The sequence below is a fragment of the Acomys minous genome (assembly GCF_964271855.1).
Source record: "Acomys minous genome assembly, chromosome: 11".
Classification (NCBI taxonomy): Eukaryota; Metazoa; Chordata; class Mammalia; order Rodentia; family Muridae; genus Acomys; species Acomys minous.
In genome coordinates, this window is record NC_140492.1 from 114,579,956 (window position 1) to 114,598,078 (window position 18,123).

The following is an 18,123-nucleotide window of genomic DNA, read 5'->3' on the forward strand; positions in this document are numbered from 1 at the left end:
AATTCGCTCGTGGCGATCGATGCATGGGGACTTGAGTTTGGTCCTCAGGAGCCATTTAAAACCTGGACATGGTGGCACATGCACCTGTACCCCCGGCACTACTGTGTAGATACGAGCAGACCTGGGGACCCTCTGGCCAGCTAGTGTAGCAAAAACGATGAGCTCCATAGCTAGTGAAGAGCTTTGCCTCAAAAAACAAGATAAGGTGCAGAGCAATAGAGGAAGAAACCTGAACACTGGCGTGCATGCACACGCATGTGACCTGAGTATCTATTTGCATTATTTTGGGTTGTCTGTCACATTTATCTGTGAGTGCCACAAGCATGTGCATGCAAGTGCATGCTGTGATGTACCGTGTGCAGGTCAGAGGACAGCTGGTAGGAGTCATTTCTCCCGTTTCACCATGTGAGTTCCAGAAGACCAAACTCAGGTCACCAGGCTTGGCTGCAAGTGCCTTTACCCACTGAGCCATTTTCCTGGCCCTACCTCGAATTTTCAAACACCGAGTGCACAGAAGCTTACATGTCTGGCTTTCACAGTAAATACATTTACCACACACATACACACACACACAAAAAAAATTAGTAATTTGTGGAACTATTGAAATGGCTGAGAAGCTAGACTTGAAACTAATTTGCCAGGAAATGCACCCCAAACCTAGTGAGGAAACCACCCCACCACGAGTGAGAAGTAAGCAGCCTGCAGAGCGGCAACTGTGAGGCTTGCTCAATCCTGAGCCAACTGCTAAACCACCCTTTCCACTCCCACTTGGTCCCCAGACAACAGATACTTTAGCAGCTGTTACGCTGCCTGCACGAGAGACAGAGAAAGCATAACTGGATCTGTTTCGTTTTTATTAATTCCCAAGTCAAAATTCAGCACTGGCAAACAGATTGACAAAAATGAAATCATATGTTTGTACCCTAGCTGCAAAGGAGGCCGGGGAAGCAAGCATTTGGCATTTTAGCTTCTAAAGCAGGCGGTGCTTGCTAAACTGGTGCACTAGGGAAATCCTCAGAAAGGAAAAAGTCGCAAATGAAAACAGATATTCTTGCTTTGGTTTGCTTGATAGCGATACAGGCCTTTCCTTTTAAAATTAAACATAAAAGGCCCAAATTTTCTCCTAAGAGAACGAAATCATTTTCCCCCTAGTAACTGAAACATCAACTCTAAAGTCAAGAACTCTGAGCTTGTCAGCACATGCCAGGAGAAGTGGGAGCTGCAGGGAAAGCTGAGGCCAGCCAAGCCACATGAGACCCTGACTCAAAAAAACCAACACCAAGGAAATTAAACTTTCTGGAGGATGTCCGTTTCTCTAAGTTCATCGCTAGGCTACCTTGATCTTCTAGCACGTATTCCATAAGATGAAGTTAACCCTTCCAAAATGACTTGTATAAAATAGATGGGCAAAAAAGAGGATGAAAGACGGGGAGATATTGGACTCCGTCACTATACGCAAGACGACACACAAACACAAATGTCCTTCTTTCCTTCTCTCTCGCCTGCTAGGTGGTTTGCCACAAGTAGCCATTTCTCCACCTAACACTTCCGCTCATCAGAGCCGCGTCTGGTGGGAGAACCAAATTCCTGCTAGTGTGTTAATAACCTATTGATATGAGCCTGCTGCAGCCATTGTTAATGTATTACTTTAAAGAAGCACAAACAAATAGATGCCCAGTGAGATCCCTCAGTTATGACGAGCTGAGTTCAGTCCCCAGAACCCATGTGGTAAAGAGAACTGATATCTGCACCACGCCCTCTGACCTCTACATGCACACCGTGGCAACCGCACGCCAATGGGCAAGCAGACATACAGACACAGGCGTGCGCAAATGAATAAATGTACTAAAAATGGGGAAAAATTACAGCTGGCCTTGAACTCCTAATGCTTCTCCATCTCCCAAGGGCTGGGATTACAGGGCTTGCCACCACACCCATTTGGAGACTCTCTGTGTCTGTGTCTGTCTCCCCCCTCTCTTACACACACACAAACACACACACACACGCACACGCACACGCACACGCACACGCACAAGTACACGCACACACGCACACACACACACACACACGCACACGCACACACGCATACATTTAAGTATTGTACTTTGTATTAGAGAATATACACCACAGGTTCATGTGTTCAGAAACGCTGGCCCTTTGAACTCAGAGGTTATAAAACAAACGCTATTAAAAGGACTTGAAGTCGGAAGGGAATATGGGATGGAGCGTCCGAGAGGAGTTGGTGAGTGGGTGGAGCTGAGTATGGTCAAAACACATTGTTGCACTACGACGCTCTCGAAAAATAAATAAAATATGTTATTTCTCTTTAAGAACTCTTGGGCCCTGTCTGGTGAGGAGGTGGTGGAAATCTCAGGCGATAAAGTAAGCAATTCACTGGGGATGGGGGTCGGTGAACCTTTGGGGGGTTCAACCTAGATCCTTCCTCACTCTGCTCCCCGTGTCCCATGGCGTGAGCTGCCTTGCTCCACCATACAACTCTTCCTCTCCACTCCAATGAAGACAATCAAAAGTAAATGTTTACAGTTAGTATGCAGCCTCATATTTCCTCCGTGAGGGAATTCTAGAACTATCAATAAGTCTGACAAAAGTGGAGTGACTCACTCATCTAAGATCCGTGTGTCTGTGAGCTTGGTCTCCGTGGCTGGCCCGTTGAACTCTTGATTGTTTTGATCATCAGTCTTCTGAGCAGGCGACGCCGAGCCTGATGACGGAGGATGATTCACACCTATGGGAACGATTGATGGCTGCGTGGCTGAGCGGTGAGCGTTCACGTGAAGCGTGCATGTTTAGCTAGGTGTGGTGCTCCAGATCGTCATCGCAGCACTTAGGAGGCTGAGGAGGGGTAGCCTGTGCTACATATCAGACCCTACCTCCAAAATAAATAAATAAATAAATAAATAAATAAATAAAAGAAAGAAAGACAGAAACAAACAAAGGGAGGAGCACAGTGATCCATTCCCATGGTTCGACTCTGCATCTTGTCACCAGTCCTTCTATTTTCTTCCTTCCAATCCCTTAGTCATCCAGACAAGTTATCAGCTACCATCTATAACCCTGACCACGGAGTTCTTGGAGGACACTGGGCCGGAGCGTATTATTCTCATCTTCTGAAGGTGTTGGAGAGTTAATTTCCTGGGACCCCTTTATGGCTAGTAGTTTCTGCTGCTGTGTTTTGCTCCGTTGCTGCAATGGCTAGGATCAAACCAAAGATTATTTCTTTAAAAAACAATTTTATTTTGCTCAAGAGAAAGAGAATTTTCCTAAGAACCCTAAGATGTACAGTAGTTCTTTGTCAGAGGCTGTGATATAGCAAGGCAAACCAGAAGACACAGTAATCTGAACCGGCTAGAAATTATTCTTTTGATCTTGGTACCAATGGTACCAACAAAGGGCGACAGCATCACAAACCACAAAGCAGAGAGTAGATAAGAAACTGAAGTCTCTAAGATCTAGCAACATCAAAGCTCAAATGTAGTGCTTTGGGTGGCAGAGTATCACAATTCGTCCATCACTTTGGTGGATGTATTTTTGTGTGTCCTATATCATGAGGATAAAGAATGTGGGGAGATGGCTCAGTGGATCAAGGGACTGCAATGCAAGTGTGAGGACCAGAGGTTCAGATGCCTAGGACCCTCAGAAATGCCATGTGGGTGTGGTCCACCTGTAGTCTCAGCCTTTGGAATTTACTGAGCAAGCTGGCTAGATAGATGACGAAATAAAGAAGCTCTGGGTTCACGTGAGGGATCTCACCTTAGTACATAATGTGGAGCTAGCACAAAGAGATTGAAAAAAGCACCTGGTGTTGACCTCTGCTTTCCACATGCCCATACACATGACAAAACTCATATGCACATGCACACACATGCAAAGAGTAACACAATATTTTCAATATGTTATGCTAAAAGAATAACATACAAGAAAAGGCAACCATTGGGTTATTAAATAATGAGGCGATCAACAGAAACACTACAATAGACACAAATGCAATGCAATTATAATGCGATAAAAGACTACTCAGAATAAAGTTAATATGCCAAGAAAGAACTGTTGAAATTCAGACAAAGCCAGATATGATGGCTTATGCTTGTGATCCCAGCATTTGGGAAGATGACGCAAGGAGATTACTGTGAGTTTGGGGACACGCTGAGCTACAGACTATGAGACCGTCTCTCATAAAAATCGCAACACCAAATCGAATAAAAGCACCACTAACAAAAACTGTGTTTAGATGAAACAGTGAGCTTTGCTAATGGGCTGGGGAGGAGGTCAGGAGTGGGGTCTTGCTGACCACATGATTGATTCCTAGCACCAGAGATGAGGAAGAGGAGGAGGAAGAAAGGAAAAGGAAGAGGAGGAGATTGTCTTACTAATACCATGGTGTTTGAGAAGAAATCGTAAGGCTCTTTGAACTCAGGGTTGCTTTGTGTGGCTTGGTGTTGTCTTTAAAACCTAGTGCCGTCCTTCCTTTGTTTAGCCTACCTCACAGGTGGTTTTCTCATGAAGTAAATCCCTTCATGGTTGCAAGTAACCCAACATCTCTTTGCACATTTGAGAGGAGGCGGGAGTGGTGGGCAGTGAAGCTTCTTCCATTTTTGTAAAGAGCGAACTCATTCCCAGAAGTTCTCAGCCTACTTCCTCTTCTGTCGTTGAGGTCAGAAGTACATCTGCCTCTAACGCGATCACGAGCAAAGGAGAAGTGATAAGCAGTTGGTTCAGACCCTGTCGTGATTCATCAGCAGCTGTGACCAGCTCCTAAATAGTCAATACAGCCCTCCTTAAACAGGAACGAGACAGGGGCAGACAAGATAGACTCTGCCTCAATTGCAATTGTTTTTTGTGTGGATAAATATGTTTGCAAACAACTGAGGGTGGGAAGACCTTATTCTGCCCTCAGTCTCTCTAACCTGCGATCTGAAATCAGTCCACTGGTGTCCTCTCTAGAAATTAAGGTGGTTGAAGCTAAGTTAGTATTCCAAAATAGTCATTATATGTTATTCTTTTAGTAGTCCTGAAATCCTGCAGACGTAGGTACAGGCCAGTCGTGAACTGGTCAAAAGCTTTGCCGTAGTAGGAAAAAGGTAAAGGTCACGATAAGCAGCTCTGCTGCTTGTGACCTTCCAACAGAACCACATATGCAAACCAGACCCCAGATAGAGGAAACGGTACATTGAAAGATGTGGTAAACATATTAATAACACTGGTATTGTTACTTCCTAGTTGTGGTTCTAAAATTTTTTGAGAGATGTCTCTTCCAAAGACATCAATTCCTTGAAGACTTTGGATAAGTAGTTGCATGAAACATAACTGAGCACCTACACATTCCTTTCTTTTCTTTTCTTTTTTCTTTTTCTTTTTCTTTTTTTTTTTTTTTTTTTCTCCTGTTACAGTGTGTGCTTTATGGAAACAACAAAGTTAAACCTAGTTGGGCATGGTGGCCCGCACAAGTTAGGAGTACCAGGAGGGTAGAGGGCGAGGCGGGAGAAATACTGTGAGTCTGAGGCCAGCCTTGACTACGCAGCAAGTGCCAGACGACTCACGGCAATATAGACAAACCTTGTCTTAAAATATCAGTAAGGACAGAGACAATAATATGAAAGTTAAGGTTCTGAAATCAGGAGAAAACTGGCTTCCTAAAACTGTCCTCTGATGTCCAAATGTAGGTCATTGAGTGCTTATGAACATATACACCATATACATACTTGTGTGTGTGTGCGCGCGCATACACACACACACACACACAATAAATAAATAAATAAAATAATTTTTGTTTTTAAAAATACATATTACTCAACTAATGGTTCAGATAGCTTGAGTGTCTAGATCCCCTTTTCTCATTAGACTAGATACATATGTTGTATGTGTAATGATAATTGTGTGTCGGTGATCATTTCTTTTATTTTAAGATTTATTTTATTTTATGTGGGTTTTTTTTCTGCATGGGATGCACATGGTATACCATGTGCAAACTTGGTGCCCAAGGAGGTCAGACAGAACCATCAGATTCCCAGGAACTGGAGTGGTTGTGAGCTACCATGTGGTGTTGGGAATCAAACCCAGGTCCTCTAGAAGAACTGCAAGTGCTCCTAACTGCCGAGCCACGCCCCTCTTAGGAATCGGTTTTCTTAATTCCTGGCTTTACACAAGAATGTTAAGAGTGCAGTATGATGAAGCAGAGGAAGAAAGATGGCACATTTTGCTAGCTGGCACCGAGTTCCTCCTGTTCTGAGATCCACTGTTTGCTAAAAATTGTGGCCATTTTATCTTATTCTCTTAGTTGTCCTGAAATCTTGCAGACATAGGTACTGGTCAGTCAGGGGCTGGCCAAGAAATGTAGCACAGGAAAAGATAAAAGGTCATGGTAAGGAACTCTGCTTGCTTGTGACCTTCCAACAGAGCCACACATGCAAACCAGACCCCACACAGAGGATATTGGGGGGGGGGCGGGGAGCACATCAAAAAGAACAAAGAATAGACTCCAATTGTTCAAGTGGCTCCATGCGGCCAAAGTAACTATGCCTCAAGGAAAAACAAAAACCTGTTCTTAACTGGGGCAGAACAACCTGTTTTGCCACTCAAAATAATAGTCAGTGTTTCTTCTTTATCATTTAGAAACAAGAGCTTTTTGCTTCATTGACTAATTAAGTCACCTACAGCCAAGCGTGGCCAGGAAGTGGCCGCAGTACTTTAGAAGTGACTGGTATGTTCAGATGGTCTGCGAATCCTGGTAACTCGAGTACCCCGATGCAGTGAGTCGGGGTGGGGCTTAACACCACTCCTTGTTGCTTTGTAACAAGGCCTCGTGTGAAAGAGAAGCTGTGGGTTTCAAGATCCATATCTGAACAGCAGGTTACAGATAATTAAAAACAGACCATGGTAACAACAAAGAAAAGGAGAAAGTTCAATTTTTTTTCCGTTCAAACAGTGATCGTGGTTGGTTAGCTTGTTGAAAATAAAATCCAAGAAAGTCCCAGGGACCCCTGGCTCTGCTCTGCTTGTTGGCATGGCCATAAGAGCTTCATTTTTTTCTTCAGAGCATCTTTTTTTTTTTTTTAATTCTCAAGTTAGAATAACAATTTTCATCCGTAACGCCTGGTATATTTGATATTTTTTTTATTCGTAAATAAGGGCAAATAAGGGAAGCAGCTGCTCTTTGGAGCAATGCGCTAGAGAAGACAAGCCTGGAAAACTCACATTACCGAACAACGAATTGAAAGGGAATAAGTGAGGTGAAATTGTGATAAAGAGTGAGTCAGTGGGGCATAGACAGTTCAGCCTTTGATGAGATTCCTCAGGTATTGACCTGCTGCTAACTTGAAATAAGAACAGGAGCAAAGGTCAAGCTGAATCTTTAAACGGTTGTGGGAAGCTGGGAGGAAGGAAAGGAATAACAGAGTCTGTTTCTAGAAGTCTTGTGTTATAGGGGAGAAGGCGTCATGCCGCAACGCAGAAGCAACGGGAATGATGTGTCTGCGGTGATCAATGCCAGGGCCAGCTCGCAGAGCACGTAACAGGCTGATTAAATGCACGTTTACAAAGAGACGACCAGATGAAGGCAGGATGTATGATCAACTGTTCACAGTTAGCATGCAACGCTAACATATTTCTCAAGAAATCAAAATAAAAGGGAAATCTAATGTGAAATATACGAACTGAGCAATATATACTTTTCCTTTGGAGACTATTTTAGATGAATAAAGCAGTGACGGTTGCATTAATTAAAAAGCACAGTGAAAGGGGTTTTGTTCGTTTGAAATGGATGCTAGCATATTGAGTAATTCAGTGTGTTGGTACACAAACAACTACACTGAAGTGGGATGCCTTCTAAGATCTTTGTCAGATTTAAAATATAATTCAGACTTAAAAACAAATAGCTTGCACTTGGGGGAGTGCAGTGCAATGACACTTTGTATCAAAGTGGACTAGTATTATTTTGGGGGACACAATATAGGCATGTTTGTGGTTTTGGACTCCAAAATGATCATGTCAGTGACTCAGTAATGACTTTCTAGGATGTTATCATTAATGTATGTACAGTATAGATGAAGTATATTGTGGTATTCCTTTTTTAAATGGTCAAGTACAAGACTTGTGAAAACCTCTAGGTGGATTTATTAATATATGGCGACAATGCTGTGCTTAAAACAATTACTTAAAAGCGCATTGTGGAAAATATTAATGTTAATTAAAAATAATTAGCCAGGAGCTCATGAGCCAGCTAGGCTGAAGTATGCTGAATAGCAGAAATAATAAGAGAGACTCTACTTTCAACAAGGAGGATACTGAAAAAAAAAAATGACTGCTAAAGTTGTCCTCTGATCTCCATGCATGGGCATGGCACACATGAACCTAAACACACACACACACACACACACACATACACACATACAATTTTAAAAGAAAGCTCTAGATATGTAAAATATAATAATAGATTCTTAACATAAAATATTGTATTACTGTTTGTATGTGTGTGTGATACATGTGAATATGGGCACATGCATGTGTGCATGTGCATGCGTGTGTGTGTGTGTGTGTGTGTGTACACGCGTGAGTGCGTGAGGGGGGGAGAGGGAGAGAAAGAGAGAGAGAGAGAGAGAGAGAGAGAGAGAGAGAGAGAGAGAGGACAAAGTTACAGAGCCATGTGTCTCCTTCTGCAGTGGGTTCCACGGTCTGAACTCAAGCTATTGGACTTATAAGGTAAGTACTGGCCCCAAAACGTAATAGTTCTTCTTTTTTTTTCAATTTTTAAAAAAATTTTATTAATTTATTCAGATTACAACTCAATAACTCAATTGTTATCCCATCACTTGTATCCTCCCGTTCCTCCCTCCCTCCCGCTTTCACCTTATTCCCTTTCCCTAGGTCTATGACCGAGGGGGACCTCCTCCCCCACCATATGGTCACAGGCTATCAAGTCTAATCTTGGCAGCCTGCTTATTCTTTCTTTGAGTGCCATCAGGCCTCCCCACCAAGGGGAAGTGGTCAAATATAGGGCACCAGAGTTCATGTCAGAGTCAGTCCCCGCTCTCCACATAACTGTGGAGAATGTGCTGTCCATTGGGTAGATCTGGGTAGAGGTTCAATGCTTACTATTGTATTGTCTTTGGTTAGTGCAATAGTTTGAGCAGACCCCCCTGGGCCCCAATCCACCCATCACGATGTTCTTCTTGTAGGTTTCTAGGATTCACTAGGTCCTTCTATTTCCCCATCTCCTATATTTCTCTTATCTAGTGTCTCAGTAGACTGTCCTCACATCTATCCCAATCTCCTGGTAAGTGAAGACTTTCGTGGGACATGCCTTTTGGGCTAGTGCCCAATTATAAGTGAGTATAAACCATGTGAATCTTTCTGCTTCTGGGTTAACTCACACAGTATGATCATTTCTAGTCCCATCCATTTGTCCACAAATTTCGGGGTTTCCTGGTTTTTAATAGCTGAGTAGTATCCCATATTATAAATGTACCACAGTTTCTTTACCCATTCTTTAACTGAGGGACATTTAGCTGTTTCCAGGTTCTGGCTATTATGAATAAGGCTGCTATGAACATGGTTGAGCAAATGTTCTTCTTGTGTGGTGGAGCATGTTCTGGGTATATCCCAAGGAGTGGAATAGCTGGGCCTTGAGAAAGCCTTATTCCCAGTTTTCTGATATAGCGCCAGATAGATTTCCAAAGTGGTTGTACAAGTTTGCATTCCCACCAGCAATGAAAAAGTGTTCCTCTTTCTCCACATCCTCACCAGCTATCCCAAAGAAAGTAACCAAAATATCCAAAATAGTTCTTAATATAACTAGTCGTCAAAAACCTAAATGCATAGGTCAAAGAGAAAATAAGCAACTAGTCGTCAAAAACCTAGGTCAAAGAGAAAATAAGCAAGGTTTAAAAAAATCAACTTTTTTTTTTCATTGCTGAACTTTCATGAAATGAAATTCATTTCATGGACTTGGGCATGCGTACCATGACGTACCTGTGAAGATGAGAAGACAGTTGTGTGGTGCTGGTTCTCTTCATCCACCTGCGTGGATGCTCATCTCTCTGGATGTCTGGTTCACAGCTGAAGGACTGTTTAAGACTGACTAGAAGATGCGTCCTTGTTGGAGGAGGCGTGCCACTGCGGGGTGAGTTTTCAACACACCAGGCCCAGTCTTGCCTTTTTTTCTACCTCCTGCCTGTGGATCAGAAAGAGAAATAGAATCAGAGAAAGACTACACAGAAGAAAGGATGAAACTTTGCATAGTTCAAACTTACCACGTTTAAGATGAGTAGAAAATGTAAAGTTCCTGATGTAGCTCAGAGCTTTAATTAAAAAGTTTATATTTTTCCTCAAAATAAATAAATAGAACAGAGCCAAATATTTTTGTTTGCATGTTGTACCTGATTTTTAAAAAATTGGATTATTCCCACTTTAAAAAGCTATCTGAGGACAGAAAAAAAGGAATATTTGTCAATAAGATTAATTGAGTTTTGACAATGATGGTATATGATACAAGACATACATAAGAACACAAAGATCATAAGATGATACCATGGACTCACAATAAGCATTCTAAAGTAAAGATTAGCACACTGAGTATAACAATCTATAAAAAGCATAATATAGTATAAAATGGGGGATAAATTGTATTTATCCCATGAACACAACATTTTTGACAAAGAGAAAAATGTACAGGTTTATAAATATAGTTCATCAAATTAATAGAATACAGAAGGAAAAACAAAGCATATGGGGAAGCATACCGTATAAATTCAATAAAACTTAAGCATGATGAATGTTCTTAGTAAACTAGAGATAAAAGAGCTTTTAGTGTCCATTTATAAATCAGAAACTATTCTTCCTCTTCAAAGCAGGAGTGATTTAATATAGATGATTGTCTACACTGGTGACAGAAGCCAAACCAGGCATGATGAGTCAGCTAGCTACTCAAGAGCAGGAGACAGTATGCCCTGAGGTCTAGAAAGATAGTAGGAGAAGCAGTTTGCTATTGGAGCCAGAAGGCTAGACACCAGGGAGAGGTAAGATCGGCCTCGCCTGGCGGAAGCTGGTCCATGAAGGGAGGGACCCTCTGGCAAGAGCTGGACCTACAGAGAAGAGACAGGGATTGCTGGAAATACCAGAAGATAACAGGATAATCTGTCATCCCGGCATCTCCTACTGTCTCCTAGTAGCTATCCCACTGTGAAGTTGGAGGGCAGAGAAAAACTGCAAGTGTTATTTTTGTTGAAATACAGAACACAGTAGGAGAAAGAGATCTGAAGGCAAACTCATTGGAATTCAATAAAGGATTGGAACAGAGATGCAAAGAGTAAAAGTAAAAGGCACGTGAGCCTCACAAGTATTTCCATGACCTGATTTTAAAACTTGGAGGTTGATACATTATTATTTCAGTACTGATCTGATATACATATTTTATAGGCATTCTTTCATGTACACTAAATATTTCATTAAATTTCAAAACAATGGGATACAAATGTGCCAGTATACTCTAATCTCCTTTTTGTTTCCCATATTATTGCACACAGTATGCAAACATAGAAATGTACGTGAACTTTGATAAGGGAGAGGACTTTAATAAAAGGTAAAAACGCCCCCTAATTATAAGTGAGTTATTGAAACTACAGTTGATGAAGAAGCCAGTATGAGGATGTAGCTGAGTAATAGAGCATTAGTCTAGAATGCATGAAGAGGATCTGGCTTCAATGCTCAGCATCACCAATAAATAAGTAAATAAATATACAAAAGGAATCAGGAAATTGTAAGACATAAAATCAACTTTCCTTGCTGATGATCGTTTAAAATCCAAATGATACCATTTAGGGAGGCATAGAGGGGCTGTCAATGTCAGCAAGAGGTCTAGATACCAGTGTTCACATTTATTTCATGTTAGGAAATAATTTCTTCTGTAAAAGTGATTTTATTGTATGTCTATCTGTGTGTGTCTGCATGAGTTTCTGTGTACCATGTGCTTGCAGGTGCCCTCGGAGGCCAGAGGACATTGGATCTCCTAGAGCTGAGGTGACAGGAGGCTGTGAGCATCAGAGGGTACGGGTGCTCAGTGCTGACCTTGGGTCTTCGGAAAGGGCAGTATGTGCTCTTAACAACCGAGCCATTTCTGCAACCCAACAGAAGCCATGTAGGTGGAAGACTACGTGGAGCCTGTAGAAGGAAGTACGGTAGACAGACAGTGTCAAGAGGTGAAACACTTCTGATCCACGGTAGTAAACATCTGATTTTTTTCTTTCTTCTTAATAAGTATCAACATAAATCAGAGAAAAAATGGGGGGGGGGGAGAAGGGAATATATCAAGACGCAGTGCTCACTCACAATCAGCATTTGGGGAGAGTGCCAGAGCTTGCACAGCAAGAGGATGAACGGAAATTTCATGGTCAGCGTAGAATGCACAAGGAGCTCAGAAAACCAACCACCAAGGAAACAAGCAACCCAGTTAAAAACTGGAACATGGCTCTAGGCAAAGAGTTACCAAAAGAACACGTACAGATCGCCGAGAAGTATCTGTTCTAACGTTTAACATCTTTAGCCACCACAGAAATGCAAATCAAAACTACTTTGAGATTTCATCTTATCCCAGCCAGAGTGGCAAATATAAATAAGACAAAGATAGTCATTGATGTGGCTGTGGGGAAAGAGGAACACTGTTTCACTGCGGCTAGGGGAGCGCACTGGCACAGCCTCTGTGGAGACAAGTGTGAAGGTTTTAAAGATGCTGGAAATAGATCCACCATATGTCCCAGGTACACCACTTGAGCATATACTCAAAGGACCCTACGTCCCACTATAGAGATACTTGTAACTGTGAGTTTCTACCTAGGTCCAGAAGCGGCAACACAGTGCTGGTGAGGAGTGATTTGATGTGATGTCACTGGAAAGAAACTCGAAACCTTTCCATTTCCAGACCTAGTAGATGTACATGTGTTTTTTTTTTTTTTAGAGAATTTGGTACTTTTAAAAGCAAGTTGTCTCGGTGCAAGGCTCTCTACGACTGTGACGAGATGCTTGAACGTCAATGAAGACATTAAGAACAGGAAAGGGAGCCAGGCAGTGGTGGCTCACGCCTTTAATCCCAGCACTTGGGAGTCAGAGGTAGGTGGATCACTGTGAGTTCGAGGCCAGCCTGGTCTACAAAGCAAGTCCAGGACAGCCAAGGCTACACAGAGAAACCCTGTCTTAACCCCCCCCCAAAACAAAACAAAAACAAACAAAAAAACCAGAAAAGGGAAAGTGGAAGCACAGAAGCTGGTGCTGGTGGAGTGACCGCTCAGCACCAAATAGAATACAAAGCATTGAATTAGATTCGTTTTATCTCATACACTGGCCATAGTGATACAGCATGCTTGTAATAATATCAGTGTTTTGGGGCTGGAGAGATGGCTCAGTGGTTAAGAGCGCTGCCTGCTCTTCCAGAGGTCCTGAGTTCAATTCCCAGCAACCACATGGTGGCTCACAAGCACCTGTAATGTGATTTGATGCCCTCTTCTGCAGATAAAGTACTCATATACAATAAATTTTTTTTAAAAATAATAATAATATCAGTGCGCATGTGTATGCATGTATGTGTGTGTTGAGAGGGATGCTGTAAGACATTTTCTCTCTATATTTTTTTTAATAGAACTAACTGTACATCAAAGAGTTTAAAAAAAAAACACCTTTTCTAGAGTTAGACATTTAGAAACGAACACTGGCATAGCTAATTCCAAACAAAAGTTGAAAAAGAGAGACGACTGCATAGAAGATATTTGTAACTGATGCCCTTTTCTGTGGCTAGCTTGTGGTTATGTGCCCTCTGGAGTCTCTGGGGAAGCTAAGTACTTACTTGACAGGGCGAGAGATGAGCTTTAAAGCAGCACGGCACTTTGGAGATATTTCAACCTTGACCGTACATGACTAACCACCTGGAAAGTTTTAAAAATATCAGAATCCCAGCTCACATGCCAGGTGCCAGGAGTGCAGCAAGACACATTGATCTCGAGGCCCCCGCGATAACCGTGAGGAGCATACCCTTGAGTTTATCCACACAGCTACACAATAACTCCGGAAGTTCCCTTGAAAGAGTGTGCACATCATGAGTCCCTTGTCACAACCATGTGACCTCTCAGGGCAGGTCGAGCTATAGAAATCTGACAGTATTAGAGTGTGGGCTAAGTACAAGAGAAGCCTAATTGAGAGAGAAGAAATATTTGGCTCTTCTCCCAGTGCCAGAGCGTTTACAGTGCGATGGAGTGACAGTAGAAGCATTGTAAATGCTTAGGTACCAACCTGTGTGTTGACTGAGTCAAATCTCTGCTGGGGGGTGGGGGGTGGGAGGGCGGAGAGCCGTGGACAGTGTCTCCAAAGGAATTAGCAATGGACTAGTGAGATTGGAGCATGTTCAAACCCCACAATTCTCAAACTTAAGATTTAAATCTCATCCCTAGGGCTGGAGAGATGGCTCAGAGGCTAAGAGCACTGTCTGTTCTTCCAAAGGTTCTGAGTTCAATCCCCAGCAACCACGTGGTGGCTCGCAACTATCTATAAAGAGATCTGGTGCCGTCTTCTGGCCTGCAGGGGTATAAGCAGGCAGAGCACTGTATACATAATAAATAAATAAATATCTTTTTAAAATAAATAAATCTCATCCTGAGAACCGAAGGCTTGGGACAAAGCTCTCTCCTTGTTTCCGTGCCTGCCTCAGGATCACGTGACACAGCTCGGAGGTGATTACAGGTGACCAAGCATGTAAGCTGTCACCTGCTATCTCTCCCCGTGCAAATCGAGCATCGAAGGCACCCTAGCCCCAGCGAAACACATTTATCCTCAAAGACCTGTCCCCACTGCCCAAGGTTTTCAAGTCCCCGTTTTCACCTGAAATAAATGGGTCAGCACCATCTACTTCACCAGTGACCGCTGAGACTTGCTGTTTATTCTGGAGAAAGGAGGACTCTTCACCTTCCCCGTCACCGCTGGAGACTGGACTTCGGGCCAGGCAGCCACAGTGGAAGCACCCTGATGATCTCCTAGAGTTCACCAAGGCTCTGCGAGACGACTGCCCAGTTCATCCGCTCAGCTGGGACCTCTTGGAGCCCCCGAGCTCCCAGCACATGACCCAGCGCTGATGCGTGCTTGCTCCAGGTGTAAACCAATCAGGCCATTTAACCAAAGAGCCTCAACACTTCAGCATCATCACCTGCCTCGGCTTTTGGCTCCCAAGCTTGTAGCCTCAGGGATCGGCGGTACAACTAAAAGAGCTATACCCCTCTGCTGCTAGAGTGCCAGTAATACTTATTGCGGAGAAAATCCTTCTAGGTAGATGCGGATCCAGTTCTGTGTTTCACCCTTCCCCACCTGGAAACCAATGTTCCTGAAAGAAGTGGGGACCCAGAGGACATGTGTTTCACCCTTTTCCACCCGGAAGCTGACAGCGCTCGGACTTCCACCCATGTACTTCCGGTGACAGGAGACAGGGAACCAAAGTGTACATGATACTTCTGTAAGAAAATAGTGATTCTGGGCATGGCAAGACAGCACAGCTGGTAACGGCGCTTCTTGCCAAACCTGACCACCCAGATTCCACCCCTGGGAACCACACCGGAGAAGGAGAGAATTGACCCGCACACTTTGTGCTCTGACCTACACACACACACACACACACACACACACACACACACACACACACTGATACTTCCACGTTAAAAAAAAAAGTTTTTATTTTTAAAACCATGTTTCTGTCTTGTGCATAGTTACACACTTCCATAATTTCAGCATGTGATAGAGGCTACGGCAAAGGATCGCTTTGATGATGGAGCCAATGTGGTCTACCTAGTTCATCCCAGGTTCCATCAAAACCAAAACAAAGCAGGCCTGGATTTGTAGTTCACTTAGGTAGAAAGCTTCCTAGTATGCAGGCACGGGACGAACTGGGTGTGGTGATGTACACTTCTAACTCCAGCATTTAGGAGGCAGAGGCCAAAGGATCTAAAATTTAAAGTAGTTCTCCGTTATGTGACATGTTCAAGTTCATCGCCTGGGATACATGGAATCCTTTCTCAAACGACAAACCAAACAAAATGTATTCTATTCATTGTATCTTATTTTGTAATAAATAATTTTTTTAAAAAGGAATCATACGTAAAGGTTTAAAAGAGGAGAAAAAGTAGCAGTGCAGCCAGTGTTTCTGGTGGCTAAGATGTAATGTCTGGAGGAGTTGTGTATGTGAAACAGCTGTTCCTGAAGGGACATCGTCCACATGTACGAGACAAGGCGAAGCACAGAACAATCAGTCTAAGGGCTGGAGGGGCGGACGACAGCTGGCACCGACTGAAGCTAGCTCAGCCGTCTGTTTAAGGTAACCATTTCTACTTAATAAACTCCACTTAGGCAAACGGACGGACTATGATGACTGCCCCTTTGTAGATGCCACGTTGCAATTTTCAGTAATTTGGGAGAGGATCGGAGTCAGCGATGAAGTACATCTATTTTGTTCAATGGACAAAGGCTTTGCTTCACTTTATTTATGTAATGTGAAACGTTTGGCCACCTGGAATAGCGCCTGGGAGTGGATGTAAAATGGAAAACACAGTCAGTGAGACTGATTAATAACCACAGGCAGAAAAATAGGCCAAGTGGAAAAACTTATTCATGTAATTGCCTCATTTTGCTGACTGCAAAAGGATTTGTTTTGGAAGGGATTTCAGCTGTTTAACTTGGTGAATTGATAGATCAGAGAAAGATCGAGAAATGACATCATACTGTGTTGTTCAGGATATGAAATTTTTGAACCAAAAATATATGCCCCCTTTCATATCAACCTCCCAAGAAAGACACTGTCTTGCGAAAATAATGATGGTATGATAACAACAATTCCAGTGTAGAGGAAGCAAGAAAACAGCACTGGCCTTTCCTAAACGCCATGGACTCAGAATTATTCAAGTTGAAAAAGACAAACCGCAGTTTTCTTTGTCTAGACACAAAAATAAATGAGAGACTACAGAAGTGGCCCAGAATTTCATTTACCTGATAACTCCCGCTGCCATAAAGAAATACAATTTATGTATCTAGTATGAAACTTTAAGAATTAAATAAAGGTAAAAATGACGTTTTCTTTGTTCTGGTATCCCATTGCCAGTTGGCATTTCCCTGAAGATAATTACATCAGCCAGTTTCCCTCTAAGAGAAACATTTATATCTAGCCCCTCTATGTGGAAAATTTGTCTTAAACAAGTTCTCTAAGCATCCTTTCTCTCGCTCTGATGTGGGCCTGTATTTCCAGCACATAGGAGGAGGAAGAGTGAGAACTGGGAGCTGGAAATTGTTCCTAGCTACAAAGCAAGTTTCAGGCAGCCTGGGCGACACCAGGACCTGGCTGGAAACATTCAAAATAAAATATTATTTATTATCATCTTAATAATCCCTTTTAGTAAGCATACAGACATGTATTTCTTCATACCAAATTCATATATGTAGTCACTGTGCCTTGCTCATATCTACCCCACATTATCCATCCTTAAAATAATTTTTTCCACTGTTTTTTTTTCTTTGTTTTCTTTGTCTCTTTGTGGTTTACATCCTGGTTGTACCTCCATCCCTCCTCACCTCCAAGTCTCACCTTCTCTTCCTCTCTCAACCCCAAACCCCCTTCCCTATTGCTCAGAAAAGGGGAGCCCCAGTTCCCATCCACCTCAGCTCATTGACTATATCAGGACTGAGTTTGTCCTCTTCCCCTGTGGCCTGGCAAGGTAGTCCCACCAGGGGGAAGTGGTCAAAAAGCTGGCAACAGAGTCCATGTTAGAGACAGCGCCCCCCCATCCCCTTACTAGAGGACTCACATGAAGCCAGAGCTGCCCATCTGCTACATCTTTGTAGGGGGCCTAGGTCCAGTCCATACAAGGTCCTTGGTTAGTGCTTCAGTCTCAGCAAACCCATCCGGGCCCTGTTGGCTCTATCAGTCTTCTCGGGGAGCCCCTGTCACCTCCAGTTCCTTTCCTCCTTCCCCTCACTTTCCCACAAGACGCCCTGTGCATTGCCCAATGTTTGGCTGTGAGTCTCAGCATCTGTTTCAAACCACTGCTTGGTGGAACTTCTCAGAGGACCACTCCGCTAGGCTTCTGTCTGCAG

The 18,123-nt window shown here is 43.0% G+C and overlaps 1 long non-coding RNA gene across 1 annotated transcript; it reads right to left on the bottom strand.

The window, feature by feature from the left end:
- Nucleotides 1-845: 845 nt before the first annotated feature.
- LOC311609019 lies at nt 846-15,323 on the bottom strand. The gene is made up of 3 exons (XR_014783233.1): nt 14,875-15,323; nt 9,985-10,186; nt 846-3,213 (listed from the first exon to the last, which is right to left on the bottom strand). It is a non-coding gene; the product is annotated as an uncharacterized lncRNA (long non-coding RNA).
- Nucleotides 15,324-18,123: the final 2,800 nt, after the last annotated feature.